An 18,309-nucleotide genomic window follows, 5' to 3' on the forward strand; every position below is an offset into this window, starting at 1 on the left:
GAAAATAATAAGATTTTCACTTGGCCTTAGGAACACTTCTGTTCCGAAAGTATAATATATGAGGGGAGAGGGGTATTCATATAGCATAAAGGTGGATTAACAAGTTCTGTAATGGGTTAACTATTATAGAGGATGAGAGGTTAACTGTTGTTATCATCACATGATCTCAGTATGTGGGAGGATGATCGAATCAACAGCTATGGGATCCACAAAGTAAAAAGTTGCATACACCAGTTGCATAGGCGTTTGACATGGCTACTGTTCTACTAATAATGCTTAGTAGAGATGCCCCGGCTCGGTTTTCTGAAAACCGAACCCACCTGAACTTAGGGGATCCGAGTAGGCTCGCAAGTCGGCTCCATACTTTTGCGCATCCTCGAATCTGAATCGAGGCAAAACATCATCATTGCGTTGTCGGATCTCATGGGTTTTGGATTCCATAAGTACCTCCCTCCCCAGAAGATCAAGCGCCCTTGCTCATGCAGAAACAGGGGTAGCAGTGTTCTTGTCACTCTCCAGTCTCCAGTGCCATTGCTCATACAGAAACAGGAGGGGTAGCAGTGTTCTTGTCACTCTCCAGTGCCATTGCTCATACAGAAACAGGAGGGGTAGCAGTGTTCTTGTCACTCTCCAGTCTCCAGTGCCATTGCTCATACAGAAACAGGAGGGGTAGCAGTGTTCTTGTCACTTGACAAAAATTGACTGGAAATGACTGGAAATGAATGCTAGTGAGGTTAATAATAATGTAGGAACCCAAAAAAGCTAAATTATGTGATTTTAGCAAAAAAAATAGGGATGTTAGGTTAAAAAAAAATAGGGAACCAAAACCAAAACACGCAAGAGTGGTTTTGTCAAAACCATATATGCCTAGTCCCATCCACTTCACACTAACTAGATGCAGGAGATGTGCCCTTTCTAGAAGAATAAATGCAGTACCAATACAAGTGCTCTGATCCTATTCAAATGCAGCAAATAGGATGTTGAATTCAGAAAATCAATTACTAGTTCAGGTGAAAAGCTTAGAATCTATTATTAATTAATACTTCTCCCAACTAAAGAAATACAATAGTGTAATAACACACAGTTGTCTGTCACACTGCCTCATGCCCCTGTACACTGTAGTGCTCAATGGACACTTGTAAAACAAATAAAGTGCATTATGTGAGTAAATCTGCTGATTTACACTGTCTGTAATTTTCACTCCAGGAGGAATCATTCCTAAGCCCTCTTAACATCTTACACTGCTGGTTGTGTACTTATGAAGTCTAACACAAGTCAAATCTGCCATATACCTGTCATAAAACACTGCAGTAATACTATACTATTTAGCAGCACTAGACACTGTTTTCTTTAACAGAAAGAATTGTCAACTATTAGGTGAAATTACCTGTTTAAAAATGTTGTGATTCCTTTTTATGCGCGAAAACTGGTAATAGAAAAGACTCTTCCCTTGTTTGCCAGTCCCTTAGTTATTAAAGAGAATATGATCAAGTTAGACATGACTTTAATGAACCCTATTCCAACCAGTGATACCCCTGATTAATCAACAGATAACATTGCTCAATGCGGAAATTAAAAGTCAACTCAAAATATTTAAACTCATCTCCCCAACTTTCTAAATACACGTATGATGATTTGCTATTGATCCATTTTTTGCAGATTTATGGTTTAAAAAAAAACCACAGCAATTTCTTATTGTTTCCTTACCACTAAGGGTTAAATGTTTGATGAGAGCTGGAATGTTTTTGCAAAAAAACCCCAAAAAAAAGCAAATAAAATAGCAGCACGTTTATCTATCTCCCAACTTCCAAACCAGTGAATACAAAAGGAAATGGAGACTTTGCACCTCTTCTGTACCCTCAAGCACACAAGTAGATGGGTTTGCATACATTTTGCTCTGTACTTACTCTTCCACCAAAAAGCAGTAGCAATAATAATAATAATATGGAAATAATATTATTATAGACCGAGAGATATCAATAAAAAAAAAACCCAATAGCAACAGTCCCTGACTTCAAAAAACTTGGTTTTTAGAGACAAACGTATATAATGATTTTTCTCTGTATAGCTCTGTTTCTAGCAATATCCATTTATTTAAGCACTAGAAACTGTACAATTATCACCACAATGTTACGATACAATACAACACAAGCTTTATTGAAAGGTGAATTGCATTACTGACATATATTCTAGTGAACTTGTCCTGATTTGGGATAGTGCTTTATGTCTTTACGTTTTATGTCTGTCTAGTACATGATAAGAATAAATTAGATGCACCTACAAAATCTCACAGAAAACATAAATTGAGTTTTTTGTCACAGACCATCAATCTGTTTTCAACCTGTGTTTCGTCAAGGTAAAACATTTGATAAACAATCACATGACCTGTGTCAGCCATCTTGTCCATTGCAAGTTTGGAAAAAAAAAGGATGTATAAATTCATAAAGTAACTGTCGCAATACATATAATGTTAGTTTTGGGTTAGAAAGGGATTTGGAGTCACGGATAATATATAATTAACCAAACTTAATAATTGCTATTTACATTTGGTCGGCATAGTTGTGCTCCGTTAGCTTGACTCCTAGCCACGGCACCCCAGAGTTAATTGCTACTTTCCATATTGAGAAACAGCTTCCTGCTTTAAAACTCAGACTGAATTAGCTTGAATAAAATGTAATCCTCTCATTGCTTTTTACCCAGTACTTTGTCTGAAGCAATAATTATTTTCTAATTTAACTGGGAGAGGTATTGTGTGTGTGTGTGTGTGTGTGTGTGTGTGTGTGTGTGTGTGTGTGTATATAATATATATATATATATATATATATATATATAACTGTAATATGTGTCAAGTACGCTACTTCTTATTTATGTGTGTTGAAGGGCGGAGTATGTACCACAGTTTTATGCTTTTGACGAAATCACCATGACTACTATAGTTGCAACATTCTCATATAATACAACAATTCAAAAACAATTGAAATACTTTCCGTAAAACTCAATTTGCCAGAGAAAGAGCAGGTGCTGAGAGCTGCACCAAGCATATGGAACAAGGACGGGAAGTTGTACTGTGCAACTGGCCACAAACCCTTAAACTTTTTAGATTGTAAACTCCTCCGAGCAGGATCCTCTCTCCTCCTGTTTCCACCACATTTAACTCTGTTCTGCAGCTTCTTCCCTCCCACTTCTTGAGCCTTCTGCCCACTGACTCCGCTTCTGCTTTCCTTTGCACCTTTTCAGTTGTTTTTAACCTGTTAGCTGCGCCCACACACTTGGGCACAGCAGGTTTCCTACTGGGCTGACTTCTCCTCACTCTTTCTTATTAGCTGTTCGCTGAGCTAACTGAGTTATGGTGATGCTTGTTTATTGTACCATAATGTTATACCTTGTACTGTCCTACTGTATGTCCCTGTACGGCTCTGCGGACGCTTTGTGGCATCTTACAAATAAAAATTATTATTATTATTAATTATAATAATAATAATAATAATAATAATAATAAAACCCCTAAATGGAAGATTCTGCTTGCTTCTTCATTATATACTGTATACTGTATTTGCTGGTGAGTAGATAGAAATAATTAGTGTATGGAGGTGATATCAATCCGAGAAGATTATTTTAAAGTAATTGTCATAATGAGTTAATTACTGTTAGGTTTAGATATTTCTGGCTGATTTAAAAGAACCCAAAGCCATGAGCAGGGCATCTCCATGACTCCTATGTATAATCCACCTCTTCACATTATTGCTGAGGGTTACTCTAGGGTCAAGCATTACATTCCTGCTAGCACTACATCATGCTTATAGAGCTATCACATTAGGATAACTATGGGAAGCTAAACGGATGTGATATGTAGGCAAAAACAATCATTAAGAAGTATTCCTATTATACCATGCACATATAGAAATGATCTAAGCAAATAGGACTAATTTATCCAAGCGCTATGGAACACACATTTGATATACAGTAGCACAAGTTTATTACATTATATTAATTCCGTCAGCATAGGTTGTAGCAATCACACAGATTGCAGACTTGATTACAACAATCATTTGATTTAACCGTCTATGTAAAGACAGAGTTGAAAATCCAGTTTCCCGGAAATACATAAAAGGAAAGAACTATAAAAAGAAAATTTGGTATATAGAGCACAATATACACAGGGGTATTCCTATAATGAGGCGACGTCAGGTTGTGGTGTCAGGCAATATGTTTTGGGGGCAAAAAATGGAGGGCGGTTAATTTAAAGATTAACAATTTCTTGAAAGTTTAAATTACTGGTATTCACCTTGTTGGTAGATCTAATTGCATACAAATGACAATATGTTTCCTTTAAAGTCCATACAACGCATATATATAAATATATATATATATATATATATATATATATATATATATATATATATATATATATATATATACCCTTCTGCTCCACGGGAGGTTTCTGTTTTCCCTGAGCTCGCCTTTGGACACCAGCATTACGGCTTTACAAGTGTACTGCCACAGCCAACACCCCACCTGCCACAGTCCACAGAGTGGGTTCAAACATATATATATGAATATATATGAATATATATATATATATATATATATATATATATATATATATATATATATATATATATGTGTGTAGGGATTCTTACCTGTCCGCGCTCCTGCTCTGTCTGCCACTCACTTCTGGGTTCGCGGCGGGGGACTGTCACCTGTGTCAGGTCAACAGGTTAGCCTCCTTCTGACTCCTTCTGACTCCAGCGTGGATTGTCTGTTCGTGTGAACCTGCTACTTGCTGTTTCCTGTGCTGCTTGCTGTGTGCTGACCTGTGTACCAAACCTGGTTTGTGTCCTGACTACTCCTTTTGCTCATCCCTGCGTGCTGTCTGCCATCTGACCTGTGTACCGAACATAGCTTGTATCCTGTTACCTTCTGAGGGACCTATCCTTTGCAGAGTGCCAGCCTTATCCAGTATCGCTCCACATCTGATTTATCTATTGCATTGCCTTTTTCACCTATCCCTCTCACGTCTAAGGGCCAACCCAAGGGCCACGACCTGAAGTCCCTTTGCAGCCAAACCCATCCCACCTTGCGGTGGTTCTTGGTGAAGACCAGGGGGCTGTTACACACTGCACCTTGCAAGGCCTGGGTAAATCTAGACTGAGTATACCCTTGAGCGTAACAGTTCGATCTGACCAAAGATTAGATATGGATGAAACTGGTAACCCCTCAACACGAGATCTTTTGGGCAATTGGTAGGTCATGTGGATGAGTATAGAAAAGAACCAGGCACAACTTCTACAATTTCTGATTGGACTTTCAACCTGAATGGATACCTTGCAGAACACTCTGGCAGCCCATGTCAGTACTCTACCAACAGACCCTCCAGTCCAGGGTGCCACTGCTTCTTCCGCTGTTTCTACAACTGTTTCTTCCCAGCTGCGGATTCCCAACCCCCAAAGTTTGATGGTGACCCCAAGTCTTGCAGGGGTTTCATTAATCAATGCGCTATCCAATTTGAACTTCCGCCTGGTAACTTCCCTACTGACAAGACTAAGGTGGCATATATCATTTCCCTTTTGTCTGGCCAGGCTCTGGCATGGGCTTCTTCTCTTTAGGAGCACAGCGACCCTCTTCTTCAAGTGTACAATACGCTCTTAGAATTTTTTAAAAGGGTATTTGACGAACCTGGCAGAGTCTCCAGTGCAGCATCTGGCCTTCTCCGTCTACACCAAGGGACTCTTCAGTTAGGACAGTATGCCATTCGCCGTCGTACCCTAGCCTCTGAGCTGCGATGGAGCGATGATTCGCTTACCGCCACCTTCTGGCAGGGACTCTCAGAAAGAATAAAGGATGAGTTGGCTGGAAGGGAGCTTCCCTCTACTCTTGATGCCCTAATTTCTCTTTGCAATCAAATTGATATTCACTTTCAGGAAACAAATCAGAAGAGAGAGTCTTCCCATCGTGTCACCAATTGGTTGTTACCTAGGTTCCAGTTTCCACTAAGGAGCCTATGCAATTGGGGCGAGCATGTCTTACTGCTGAAGAAAGAGAGAGACGGTTCAAAAATAACCTATGTCTCTATTGTGGAGAGCCAGGGCATCTTCTTTGTGAGTGCCCCATACGGCCGAGAAACGGGAAGGCCTAACCGATTCTGGTGAGGCTAGGTTAGGTATATATATTCAAAAATTAGAGAGGGCATTCACCATTTAAAACAAATAGATTACTCTTTATTTTCAAGCCACTTCCTTTATATTGTAGTCAACGTTTCGGTCTCTTATACAGGCCTTTTTTATAACAAATTAACCTAGTACAGCAGACACAACAAGTCTATGCTTGTTGAAAGAAGTTTCACTAAGTGTCCCCTCAGGTTTAATGTTTTGGGACTCCTACACAAGTTTTTTTTCACAAGTTATAATTTTAACCACGACTTACCCAATTCGGGGGGAATTGAATTTATTTGTACCTAATAGGAAGATTACACTGTCAATCAATATGATATTGACCGCTCCGGATTGGCAGACACAACTGATGTCATGATAGAGGTGCGGCATTCAGACTATTTAAGAAAAGTCAATTCAGTCTCTCGGCTTGTCACTGACTAAGCAGACCTTAGCGAAACGCGTGTCGGCGTTTTCGCTGTCTGCACCTTTGTCTCATTATATTATAAAGGCAGCTCCTACACTATGGCTTACTTTTCTCCTATAGATCCACAGTTAGTTTGGAGCCATTGTGTGGATAGATAGCAAACCACTCCCCATATCTGGAACCTATCTTTCAAGCCTTATTGACGATTATTTATACTGCTAAAAGACAGATCAAGGCATTAACATTCCATCCCTGAGGGCATATTATAGGTTGTATTCAGAATGGAACATGCTTTCAGATCTATGGATATAGGCACCCAGACAAGGTGTTATTAGCTAATAGCTTTCTCTCCCTACATTGATTTGGCTATTTATCTTTGAATCAGATTTATTATGAGCCCTCTTTGATCTAATATATTTATATTATTGAGTTGATAGTGCACCGGTGTTAGCAAACTTATTTTTTTTCTCTTCTAATGCAATTTACATGGCATCATTTTGAATCTAAATTTTACCCATTGTGTTTTAAGAACATGACACAAGCTATTGTTGACACAGAGTTTTCACGTATAGCCTGTTTAACCCTTGCTATGGAATATAACTTCAACAACTACGGTCTTGGCTTAGGTGTTTTTTTTTGCTGTATGTGAACTGATGTGCACTTTGTTGCTTCCAAATGTATATTATTATGTGAAGGCTCAACAATGACATAGGAAAGCATAGGTGACAAGTGACAGAGTTATTCTTCAGGGAACCAAACTGGAATTCTACATGATAAAAATACACTTCCAATGATATTGCGTCAATGGCAGATTGATTGTAATATAATATAATGCCTTTATAATATAATGAGACAAAGGTGCAGACAGCGAAAATGCCGACACGCATTTCGCTAAGGTCTGCTTAGTCAGTGGCAAGCCAAGAGACTGAATTGACTTTTCTTAAATAGTCTGAATGCCGCACCTCTATCATGACATCAGTTGTGTCTGCCAATCCAGAGCAGTCAATATCATATTGATTGACAGTGTAATCTTCCTATCTTCCTATTAGGTACAAATAAGTCCCACCTCTAAATGTTTCCTATTGGTTAAAGAACAATCTAATGCACTTCATACCCATTAGAGAAGTACATATTAGTTATTTATAGAGAAAAATATATCCCCAATTCAGGAGTGATCTATTCTCTACTTGTTTAGATTCAATGATTAGTTGCTCCCAACTCTTAATATTACATATTGATTCAATAACGGTATTAGTGCGCAGGCCACGTTACTTTTTATAGTATCACGGCCAATTAAATTCCCGGGGGAAATTCCTGTGGGGAATTCAATTGACCGCGTTACTTTTTATTGGCCTGCGCACTATTAATGTTATTACAGTAATAGTGCGCTTAAATACTGTTATTACGGTAGTTTCAACGCCGGCTTTCTGCTCGCAGCTACTTCGGGGTTAATTAAATTCCCTCCATTGTCAGTCTTTTAAGTAACATTGTTTAGTCTTTGTATGGCTAAACTTTTATGTAAATTCATCTAGTAAAAAAATGATCATTCTACTCTGTAATGACTCGCCAACCAATATTGGCCACATTATGTAAATATAAATAGTCTTACGTTGACTTAAAAAGTAATGTTTAAGAAATAATGCACCTATTGAAAATTACATTATGATGTCTCCGGTGAAAAGAAGAAAATCAATCATTTTTTTTTTACCCGTACAGCGCGATTAAAAATATAAAATCCAAATTCAATCCACTTCTCTCTCTAGTGTGTATTATTAATTAGTTTCTCAGCAACAGAAAGCAATTAAGGTTCTCAGCCGCTGAGATATTTTTGTAGGATCATGGCACAATATTCTAAGAACTCTACAGGCCTATATGTAATCCTTTGTTTGCAGAGAATGTACTTGACACAACCTACAGCACTAAAGAATGCTTAAAAACACAAAGCATTGTTAAAGAACTTGTAATGGTTTGGGTCAACTCTTACTGAATATGAAAACGACATAAACCTGTTAGTAGATAATCATAGATAACCATATTTTATCCAAAGACTACAGTATTTTCTTTTATGTTTCTTAGACTGAGGGCTCGTTAACACCTGTCCGCTAACAATGTGATTTTCAGTCGCTAACTAATGTCTGAAAAATCTGGATGAATGGTTTCTCCTGGGGGTGTTCTCACCATTGTGTTCTAAAATTTCAATGCCATGTTTAAAATTTTAAAATACAGCACAAACTGATTCCTATGCATGCAGTACAATGCACACAAAGCGCACGAAAGAAAGATTAAGCCGCATCACAAAAACGTGTCAGAAAACGCATCTAAAGCATGCATTAGTTTTCTTGTATTCTAACCCACTATTTTCCCAGCATATATGTGTAAATGATCCCTAAAAGTTTAACAATATTAAATAAATTATCACTATACTTGCCAACTTTTGCTTCCTCCACTTCGGGAGACCGGAGGGGAGGTGAGCTGGCTGTTAGAATTTGATTGGTTGCTATCTGCAATGCCACTTTTTCTTGTGCACCAGTTCTCATACATGCCCCAAATGGCATTTAAAATAAAAATAAAAATATCGGTATAGGAGACATAACTTATAGTTGTACAATTACTGAATGCCAATGACAATAGTATATACAGGGTCAAATTAACCCGAGGTCTAACTGAGCTACAGCCCAGGGGCTTCGGGCATCCAGGGGGCCCTTGAAAGTGCTTAGTGGCATTATTGCTCAGTGCGGGGGTGGGGACGCCCCCGGCCCGATCAATGCTGCTGTGCCTGTCACTGTAGTAATCTCCTCACTGAGGAGATCTCGTGAGAGTGAGACAATGAATCTCACTGTCACATGAGATCTCCTCAGTAAGGAGCTTACAGCACACCGTGGAAGAACTACAGTGAACAGAAAGAGGTAAGCGCTGGGGGGGGGGTGGCTCACAGGGGGGCCTCACGGGGGAGGCGACTCACAGGGGAGGCCTCACGGGGGAATGGAGGCCCCCTTAGCCCAGGGGCCTCAATTCCCGTAATCCGGCCCTGAGTATATACTACAGGTCAAGGAACTTGGACTGTATTTACCATATGCATTAGGCTAACTAAAAATATGCCTAGGGCAGCACTCTTGTGTAATATGTAAAGTGGTTCCATTTGTAGTACTGAGGTACTATATATTTATATGAGGTACATATATTTGGTTTTAACGCAGGTGTACTCCAAAACTCAGAGGTGACATAGGATTGTGACACAGGGAAAACTAGGGGAGCAGCGGAACAGGCCGCATGGTATTGCTGGATACAGTTACAATGCGTTTGCCCCAACACCTCTTACAGTAATACCCCCTGGCAGGCAAAGAGTTGGAATGTGCTATACTTTCCCTTTTATTAGCCTAAATACATAGACCCCTATATTTCTAAAGGTTCCAGGAGATTATTAGAACTGAATATATTTGAGATATAGTTATGATTGTGAAGAAAGTAGATGTTAGCCCTTCTCCTCTCTATTATCTGCCATGTTGTCCAAGAGAGATGGCAAAAATAGGTTGGAACTAGTGTCAAGAAGTCTGCTTTTATATAAGGCAACTTGTGTCATTTCAGATGTGTATTTAAATATCCACTAAATCTAAAATAGAACATTCAGAATGCACAGTTCTACTGACCTGAACAAGACCATCGTCCTTAAAACCCAAGATCAAGAAGAGCTAACATCTACCATAATACATTATTATACATTATTATAAATTATATTATTATTATACATTATTATATTAAATATTAGTCACACATAAAATATAGATCTATTTCCAGAGTGTATTTTTCATTTCTTGGAAACGGTATTGGTATTGCCACCAGCTTCCTATGCCAAGAACTGAAGGCCTGACTGTTTTCAGTAGATGGTGGACAATTAAGGCTTTTGTCAGAGAGCCACTTAAGGAAACGTTATTGAAATTGGTGCCTCAGGAGTTTTCTGTTGTACGATGCATAATGGTCTGTTTGTGTTCGTAACATATATTTGGTTTTATGTTCACTTGGGAAAATTGGTTTGAGAGAAGAATACTGTATCTTAACATTGCAGCATGGAATGTTTCACGGTAAATTGACTTTTTACGAATGCCGCTGTAAGTTGGTTTTAAATTTACTCGGTGAAGACGATGCAGATTTATGCCACAGTGTCACAGCAAATCAGTACATTTTATCAAGGAATTTTAAACTGAGAAAGGCTTTTTTTTTTTGCTTTGCATGTTCTCTGAACTAAAGTAGTAAACTAAAATATCTGCAAAACTCTGCTGTCAGATTTAAATGACTTAGCAAATGACAAAAGAAAAAATATGTTGTAGTGCATTCAGTTATTAAAATACATTTTATTGTCAATTAAATCAGTGCTGTAAGTAGTGTTGTTTTTTTTTGGAGCACTCAGCAAATCCCATCGAGAAAATGTCTTCAGGAATACACTACAACTGCAGAGCCTTTCTATGACATTGAGTAACTATTAAAGCCTGCAAATGTATTTTTAAAACATATCACCATTTTTATATACACATGCATATATATATGAAGAATATATTAGAAATATTGAAATGATCATTTGGCATTACTATGTTACAGTATTTTTTTTACTTTCTTTGCACTAAATATCTACCTTTTATTCTTCTATACTTGTGCTGGTCTGTTCATTTCTTTAAACACTGAAGATCTAGGGGTAAATGTATTAATTTAAAGCGGTGCTGCCTTGTAATGGGAAGTTTCCCTTTACAGGGCAGCGCAGTTTTAAATTTAAGCGCTGAAGACGCCGAACTCGCGGGAGTTCAAGAATCCGGAGATTAATACATTCCCTTTACAAGGCAGCGCCGCTTTAAATTTAAGCGCTGAAGACGCCGAACTCGCGGGAGTTCAAGAATCCGGAGATTATTACATTTACCCCCTAGTATTATTTTTTATGAACACTGCACAGTTACTTTGATTGCTCTTTCTTCCATAGAGTGCATCCTTTTTTTGGATTCTATATCTATATCTATCTATCTATCTATTTATATATATATATATATATACGCACATATTTCCAAAATGTTTCCAGTTCTTCAACTGTCCCTAGACTGACAGATGCAGTCGCAATTGGTACCCTATATACTAACTTTAGAAGTGGGCTGGTGTGCCATACCGTCACTTCTCCTACTGGCTTCTTTGGAAAACTATAAAATTTCCTTCACTGTCCATACCGCCACTTTGCCTCTTTTAAATTTCCACTTCAACCTCTGCAGCTGACTGTAACAAAGTTTGTGCATGTGTATGCTTGCTTGCTCTTGCACACATGTAATCATCAGCTAATTATATAGCGCCACTAATTCTGCAGCGCTGTACAGAGAACTCTCTCACATCAGTCACTGCCCCATTGGAGCTTACAGTCTAAATTACCTATCATACACACACAAAGACTAGAATAAATTTGATAACTGCCAATTAAAATACTAGTATGTTTTTGGAGTGTGGGAGGAAACCCACGCAAACACTGGGAGAACATAGAAACTCCATACAAATAAGGCCATGGTCAGGAATCAAACTCATGACTCCAGTGCTGTGAAGCAGAAGTGCTAACCACTCAGCCACCGTGCTGCACATCATATGCATTTCCAAATATCATACATTATTCCGTTATCTGCATTTGAAACTCATTTATGAACTGGAAAGTATGATAGGGAGATGTTGATTCCTAGAGAGTTTTTTGTGGATGGACTGTTGCAAGCACAATGTACTATAGGTAACATAATGCATCTGATTTAGCATACAAATGCAAAAAATAATATTTTGTTTTGTTGAGCAAGGCAATGTATTGAACTTGAAGGGGTAGAGACTGTATATATTTGGTGGTGTACTCATCTTAGCGGAGCCTGTAAAGCCTTTTTATTATATGAAAAGACCATATATTAAAACATACAAGGTGGCAGTATTGGATCTCTGTCACAATATTTATTGACATGCCCTTTTCTTCGCCTAACAGAATTTAATAAACCAATGTAAGTGAAAAACTGAAATGTAGAACTGAAGACTAATTATATAACATAGAAAAAAAGGGTAAAATTGGTATTTCTTCAGGAAAAAAAGGTGAAAAAAAATAATATTTTAAGGGGTGGTTCAATTATTTTAGTGTATGGTAGTTTTGGGTGATGGCTTCTACATTCAGGTCTTAATGTCACCATCAAGAATCTGCATTGTCCCTGCGGCAATAAACATTAAAAAATGCAGAGTGAGGATTTGATCTAATGTATTCCCTCCAAAGTTGCAAGACTCATCCGTTATGGGAGTAAAATGGATCAACTGACACTGAAAATCTTAAGTCCTCAACTTATTTTAAAACCACACGTTTGGTACAAACCATATTTCTCCTCTGAATTTATAATGTGGAAAATACCAGATCCCAACCATAAATGGTAAAAATTAATTGTGATTATATTTCTTCAAAAATGGTCTCAGCCTAATTTAGTTGTTATGGAGAATAACACTAATAATAAGATTAAAAATGCACCACATCTAGAGAGTTCAGATTTATGAGCCAAAATGTAATTACTAGTTTAATTCACCTATGTATGTAATAAAAATTTGGAATTTCTGATTTTAGGACCAGAAGTTCTAGAAAATATTGATTTCTCTCCTAATATTGCTATTGAAGGCATCATATTCATCATCGTTTATATATATATAGCGCCACTAATTCCGCAGCGCTGTACAGAGAGCTCATTCCCATCAGTCCCTGCCCCATTGGAGCTTATAGTCTAAATTCCCACACACATTCCTAAACACACACAATTTGTTAGCAGCCAATTAACCTACCAGTATTTTTTTGGAGTGTGGGAAGAAACCCACACAAACACAGGGAGAACATACAAACTCCTCACAGATAAGGCCATGGTCGGGAATTGAACTCATGACCCCAGAAGTGCTAACCACTAAGCCACCATGCTGCCCATAATTGTAAAGCATCACAGGCCCTACTTGTTTTGCAAATTGACAGCTTTGACCAACGCTCTCGCAAAATGTTTAGAATGTGTGTAGAATACTGTGACATGAAGTATTCATTTTTAGCATCGGGAGTAAATTTTATTTCCATGGAAAAACCTTTTAATAAACTGAAACATGTTTACTACGTATGTATGCTTCTACAAATCACCAAACATTTATAATTTGTAGATTTTATCTATTTATAGAACTTAAGCTCACAAGACGTGTATTACTGAAAGTCCAAAATGTCTACTGGAATATTACGTGAACTTAGCTTGAAAAGCAATGAGGAAAGCAATAGCGGAAAATATATGGCTTATTGATTCATTTTATTGCAGGCTGGCAACAGGTTTATGCTCACCTTAGAAGAGAATTCCTCAGCGGTTTGTGGATGACTTTAAAACTGTTTCTAGGAGACAGCTTAGATTCATTGTAAAAGTTAAAATAGTGAATCTTCGATTCATTAAACCCCATTAGCCATCTGGAGGGGAAAAAATGTTTCTTAGAGTTTAGCATCATTAAAATGAAATAAGATGATGAGACTGCAGTTTGAAAAATCTCCGATGGGTATGACAAAAGTGTGTAAATATTTATTAACTGCCTTGGAAGGTGTGTCTGAGACACCTATTTTAGACTATTTGTGTTCATTCCAATAGTGAGCAATCCAGATAGTATTTATAGAGATCCACATACTACAGACATAACATAACACGGAGATTACCACATAAGTGGTTTTGTGTTGGGAGTAACACCATTTAATGGACACACTGATAACCATGATTGTCCCGATATCCCTTTTCCAAAACCCCTTTAATTTTGCGCCTACTCCCATTAATTTGTTCTATGTTGCCTGTTTTTAAACTTTTCCCTGTCTTTTCCCCCAAATCACATTATTCTTATTTGCTGATTCCTCTATATACAACTTGCTTATATGCCATGTATGTATATATACATGCATGAATTTTAATTGCAATATGGGCTTCTGAGACCTTTGACACATTTGTCCCTCTAGTTCTCTAGATCATCAACTACTTATTACAAGTTTGCTACTATGCTGCAGTAGGTTGTACAGTAGGTATTAGTCTGTACTTACAATTATAAATAATAACTATGAATTTTACAGTGGAAAAGAAGGAGAACATTAAAGAAAATGTTCACAGAACCCATTGTACCTAATTCACTAAGGAAAGAAAGGCAAAAAAAAAAGTAGGTTTTCTCCTGGATAAAACCATGTTACAATACAAGGGGTGTATATTAGTTTATTATGTTGCACATTAGTTAAAAACTGGCTGTTTTTTCATGTAGCACACAAATACTTGATAGCTTTATTTTTAAAATTAAATTGAAAGTTGATCTAGGACATGCCCTATCCCAACTCCAAATATATCCGCACATTTTAAATTTACCTCCCCCTCCAATGCAACATGGTTTTGACAAGGTGCAAAGTTACTCATTTTTTGCTTTACTTTCCTTAATGAATTCATGCCATAGCCTAGAGAATGTTTGACAGTGTTTTTGCATTGATGTAATGGCAGACCCACTGTAGTTCATATACAGTTGTCATGAAAACCAAGGTTTATGTGAACAAAATTATTCAAACACGTGTCTTATTTTTGAAATTATATCTCTTGTTATACATTGTTATGTTGCTGATAAAGAAGTAGGATCATTTTCCATGTATATTGTATAATTTAATTGAATCTGTAAAGTATTTAATTGTTGCTACTATATATATTTATATTTATAGAGAGAGAAAGAGGGAGAGAGGGAGGGAGAGGGGGAGAGAGGGAGAGAGTGAGGGAGAGAGTGAGAGAGAGAGAGAAAGAGATAGCGAGGGGGAGAGAGAGAGAGATGGAGAGAGGGAGAGAGTGAGAGAGAGAGAAAGAGGGAGAGAGTGAGAGAGAGAGGGAGAGAGAGGGAGAGAGGAGGAGAGAGGGGGAGAGAGAGATGGAGAGAAATGGAGAGAGATAGAGAGAGGGAGAGAGTGAGAGAGAGAGAGAAAGAGATAGCGAGGGGGAGAGAGAGAGAGAGAGATGGAGAGAGTGAGAGAGAGAGAAAGAGGGAGAGAGTGAGAGAGAGAGGGAGAGAGAGGGAGAGAGGGTGAGAGAATGAGAGTAGAAGCCCATCTGTCCTGCAATCAAGCACTAATCACTCATTCAATAATGGACAAAATACTAAACACTGAAAAGAATATAGCCACAGACTTTTATTTACATTTAAATCTTGCAATTTCAATGTTAAGGGAAGGGGCATATAGGGCAACCAATTGACCCTACATGCCACATATACAGTGCCATATAAACCAAATCCAAGGGTCATGTTTACAGTGCCCAATTAACTGGCAACCCAGCGTCCGGTCTTGGTGACATTCCAAAACCAGGCTATAATAACCAGTCGTCAAAGTGGAAATTTAGAAGTGGCAGTATGGAAAATGTGAATGGAATTTAATAGTTTGTAATTAACTTCATAGCCCCCCCCCCTCTTTCGTGGCCCCAAACCCTTGAGCTGTAATAAAAATCATTACCCACTTAACACTACACACATAGAATATAAACACACATATATATATATATATATATATATATATATATATATATATATATATATATATATATATATGTACTGTATATTATTACCAATTAACATAAAGAGATAGAATTAATTTAAAAATTATTGCCATTTGGAGAAACAATTTGTCGTTTAAATTAAGTTTACTTGATTGTTGCAAACCTGAACAACATAATAGAAAATGTAAATTAATTGTGTTAATTCAGGCAGTGTTGCAACATCACACTGTTGCCAAGGCAACTGTGACATCATACAACAGTAGCTAAAGGGAGAGGAGAAGCTCCAGGGTACAAGAAACACACATCACATCGTACAGGGTGAGAATCTTCATCTTCTCAGCTCAGAGACCATGGAAAGATATGGCCATTTCTCATAGACACAAATTGATGTTGTAAAAGAATAATACAAAATGTACCTGAGTGACTGCAAACCATGAAACAGCTTGGTGATCCACAGTAAATAGGAAAGCCTGACTATCCATGTGCTTCTGCCCTTTAAGACACATTCATCTATTTAACGCACCAAAACATGACATTGAATAAAAACATTGAAATAGTGTCTTAAGCTGAAGCCTCCGCTCCCTGGTGCTGTTATTGCTAGCTCAAGACCATCCATGGAGACGTCATTATGTGTAATTGTATTCTTGTCACTGTTGTGATCTGAATCTGTCACAATACTTTTTGCATTCGTGTTTTTCAAATCTGTAATACTACTCTCCGGCGCTACGGAATCTGCGGCGCCTTATCAACAAACAGTGATGATAATGATGTTTGTCATGAGCGCCTCTTAAAGTTAGAAAAGGGGATCATGTGAAGAAAAGACAATTGCTCTCAATGGTCTGCAATCTATTTGTTTTAGTAATCCATGTTACTCTATTCCAGTGGCTGGCATCTAGTGCCCCAAACCTTAAGGAAATGTACCCCTGACACTCTTAACGAGAAGGGATTGAACGTTTTCCTCGGGTCCATCTCTTGGCAGTTCTTATGAATCCATGTTAATCTAAGCCAGTGATGGGCATCAATTGATACTTTTAACCAGGAAAGAAAGACAGTATACCCAGGCTCATTACATAGCTGTTCTTAGAAGGGAGTCATTACTTCTTCACACAGTGTAAACATCACTTTAATCCCTGATTGGCTGCTGTACAGGGTCGGCAGCTCTACGTGGTGCCTCCTATTGGGTGTCTCCCCCCTCCCCGTCTGGTACTCGTCCTCCACTTGGGAGACTGTGACATCATAGCCGACACCACGCTCCCAGCTCATTACCAACAATGCTTCTTCATGTCAGCGGCCAGCACATAGTGGGTTCCACGGTACCATTAAAGACAAAATGAGTGACACTATGTCATTCAGTGCCTTTTGGTGCTCCCTAAACCCAGTGCCTATTGTAGTAATAGGGGTATTCTATACAGTGACACCAAAGCACAGAACATCAGATCTGACATTTCTCAGCAAATTTAAATTTGCATTCTATCCCTTTTAGTCTTTTACAATAAGTTACACTCTAGGGGGCAGTTTCAATTCCTTGCATTATTACCGTTACTATGGTAATCTCAATGCTGATTTTTGGTCATGGCTCACAGATCTGCAAGCAAAAATCAGCATTTAAATTACAATAGTAATAGTGCGTGGCCCACGTTGTTCTAAAGAACAATGCTGGGAACTGAATCTCCCCCATTAAGCCAAGTTGTTTTTATTGCACCTGACTTTCACATCTAGGGCAGTTTTACTTATGACGTTAACATGCAACTTAGGGCACTGTAGAGGCTCCTAAGGGGTAAATTTATCAAGCTGCAGGATTGAAAGAGTGGAGATGTTACCTATAGCAACCAATCAGATTCTAGCTGTCATTTTGTAGAATGTACTAAATAGATGATAACTAGGGGCCTGATTCATTACGGATCTTAACTTGAGAAACTTCCTATTTCAGTCTCCTGGACAAAAACATGTTACAATGCAAGGGGTGCAAATTAGTTTTCTGTTTTGCACATAAGTTAAATACTGTTTGTTTTTTCATGTAGCACACACATACTTGATAGCTTATTTGTACACTGAAATTTAAACTTGATATTTGTGTGCTACATGAAAAAACAGTCAGTATTTAACTTATGTGCAAAACAGAATACTAATTTGCACCCCTTGCATTGTAACATGGTTTTGTCCAGGAGACTGAAATAAGAAGTTT

At 38.0% G+C, this 18,309-nt stretch overlaps 1 protein-coding gene across 22 annotated transcripts in view; it reads left to right on the top strand.

The window, feature by feature from the left end:
• NRXN1 (neurexin 1) overlaps positions 1 to 18,309 on the top strand; it is a 1,083,382-nt gene that overhangs the window by 219,234 nt on the left and 845,839 nt on the right. The window lies entirely within an intron of this gene.

This window comes from Mixophyes fleayi, chromosome 3 (assembly GCF_038048845.1).
Source record: "Mixophyes fleayi isolate aMixFle1 chromosome 3, aMixFle1.hap1, whole genome shotgun sequence".
NCBI classification, from domain to species: Eukaryota; Metazoa; Chordata; class Amphibia; order Anura; family Limnodynastidae; genus Mixophyes; species Mixophyes fleayi.